The 2,413-nt window shown below is 42.1% G+C and overlaps 1 pseudogene; it reads left to right on the forward strand.

Moving 5' to 3' along the window:
* Positions 1-180: 180 nt before the first annotated feature.
* On the forward strand, positions 181-1,327 carry LOC102983959 (thymosin beta-4-like; annotated as a pseudogene).
* Positions 1,328-2,413: the final 1,086 nt, after the last annotated feature.

The following is a 2,413-nucleotide window of genomic DNA, read 5'->3' on the forward strand; positions in this document are numbered from 1 at the left end:
CTTATGTGGCTCTGTCCTCCTCTGGGTCCTCAGCATCCTCTCCATTCAGCTGGCATATGGAGAAAGAGAGTAAAGAGCAAGCAGAGGAGGATTTTATGGGCCAAACCCAGAAGTGGCCCCCATGACTTCCACTCACATGCCATTGGCCAGAACTTGGCCATGTGGCCTCGCCTAAGTGCAATGGAGGCTTGGAAGGTGGGCCTAACTGTCCTCTCAAGACCAAAGGGAAAGGGTGGATACCTGTCTTTGGCACATCTGTCCCTTGGTCTTATTTTGCATTCTATTCATTCAGAAACCATTTATTCAGCACTACTGGGTATATAGCTCTTTTTGACTAAAAATATTATTTTAGCCACTCATAGGCAATTAGCACACAAATGCAAAACTAGAATGGCTTGTTCACAGTAGAGCAGCACTTCACACTGACAGTCTGAGTGTTTAAGAAATGCTGACTGAAACAACATGGATGGACCTAGAGATTATCAAACTAAGTGAAGTAAGTCAGACAGAGAAAGACAAATATTATATGATATTTCTTATATGTGGAACCTAAAATATGACACAAATGAACTTATCTACGAAACAGAAACAGACTCACCGACATAGAGAACAGACTTTCGGTTGCCAAGGGGGAGGGGGTTTGGGGTTAGCAGATGCAAACTATCAATATTATACATAGAATGGATAAACAACAAGGTCCTACTGTATAGCACAGGGAACTACATTCAATATCCCGTGACAAACCATCATGGAAAAGAATATGAAAAAGAATGCATATATATGTATGAATCACTTTGCCGTATAGCAGAAATTAACACAACATTGTAAATCAACTATACTTCAATAAAACTAAATTAAAAAGAAAACAGAAATGATGCCTGATGAGAATGGTTAAAGCCGATGGTACATACGTGGCGAGAGCTTGGGATTCCACAGTCTAATCCCAGCTTGACCCAAGCAAGTCATTTTGGGAAGGGCACCTACATCTCTGGACGCTGCGCCTCTCGCCTGCACAGTCAGAACTTGAACTGGACAGGTTTCTAAGTTCCCTTCTCACCTTGAGTGTCCCTGAAAGTCTTGGTGACCACTGATGACTTATGTTAGATCGCTACCAAATTTGGGCACTCGGCGGTGACCACCGCGCAGACCGGACTTTCGCTCGCTCACAACTCTCTCTGCTTCCTCCGCAACCGTGTCTGACAAACCCGACATGGGTGAGATTGAGAAATTCAGTAAGTCGAAGTTGAAGAAAACAGAAACGCAGGAGAAAAATCCACTGCCTTCAAAAGAAACGACTGAACCGGAGAAGCAAGCAGGTGAGTCGTAAATGAGGCGTGCACTGCCAATACGCACTGTACATTCCACAAGCATTGCCTCCTTATTTTATTTCTTTTAGCTGTTTAACTTTGTAAGATGCAAAGAGGTTGGATCAAGTTTAAATGACTGTGCCGCCCCTTTTCACACCAAAGAATGGAGAACTACTGACAACCAAGGCCGCGCCTGCCTCTCCCGTCCACCCGCCTGTCTGGCTGGCAGGGAAGGAAAAGAACTTGCATGTTGGTGAAGGAGGAGGCTGGGTGGGACGACAGTGAAATCTAGAGTAAAGAGCAAGCTGGTCCACGGTGTCCTGCGGGCTGCAAAATGCAGTTTAATTAGAGTGCCATTTGTTGTCGTTGTTCAAATGATTTTAATTATTGGAATGCACAATTTTTTTAAATATGCAAATAAAAAGTTTTAAAACCTGAAAAAAAAAAATTACTACCAGGTCTGTGTTCTCACCTAACTATGAGGCTATCAGACCTAAAGCACCACCACACAACTTTAGAAAAGAAAGCAAAAGACGATACACTCCACTCTTAACCATCTCCAACTAGAAGAAGAATCTGAAAGGCATCTGTCTCTGAGAAGTTTGCATATTTGTGATGCATCTTCCTTACTTTTCTTGCACATGCCCCTGTCTGATGACATTTGGAAAGTCTAACACTCCCATTGATCTTCACTCTCCAACTTTACACTATTTGATGATAGGGAAGCAGCACCTCAGTTGGGTTGTGGGGTAAGTCACTGATCATTCACAATGTAGAAAACCCAAGCAACCACCATTGAGAATTCATATAAGCGCAGTTTACAGAGGACTGATGTATTTATTGCTCCTTTGCTATAAGAAACTCGTTTTGAGGCCAGTGACCCTGATCATTATTTAATAATGTTGACGGTTTTGAAAAATTATCTAAAGGAGGTTTAGTTTAGCACCTGAACTCTTTCATTTGCTTAATCATCTCCCTTAAGCATATTTGTATTTTTGATAGCAGCTATAATGTTCTCTTTACTAATTCACCTCATTAACCAATTCCTGCCTAACTGTTTCTTTGTCCCTGCTGGTTTTCTCTAATTCCTAGTTTTATCTTCCTGA

This window comes from Physeter macrocephalus, chromosome 5 (genome assembly GCF_002837175.3).
Source record: "Physeter macrocephalus isolate SW-GA chromosome 5, ASM283717v5, whole genome shotgun sequence".
In the NCBI taxonomy this organism is placed as follows: domain Eukaryota; kingdom Metazoa; phylum Chordata; class Mammalia; order Artiodactyla; family Physeteridae; genus Physeter; species Physeter macrocephalus.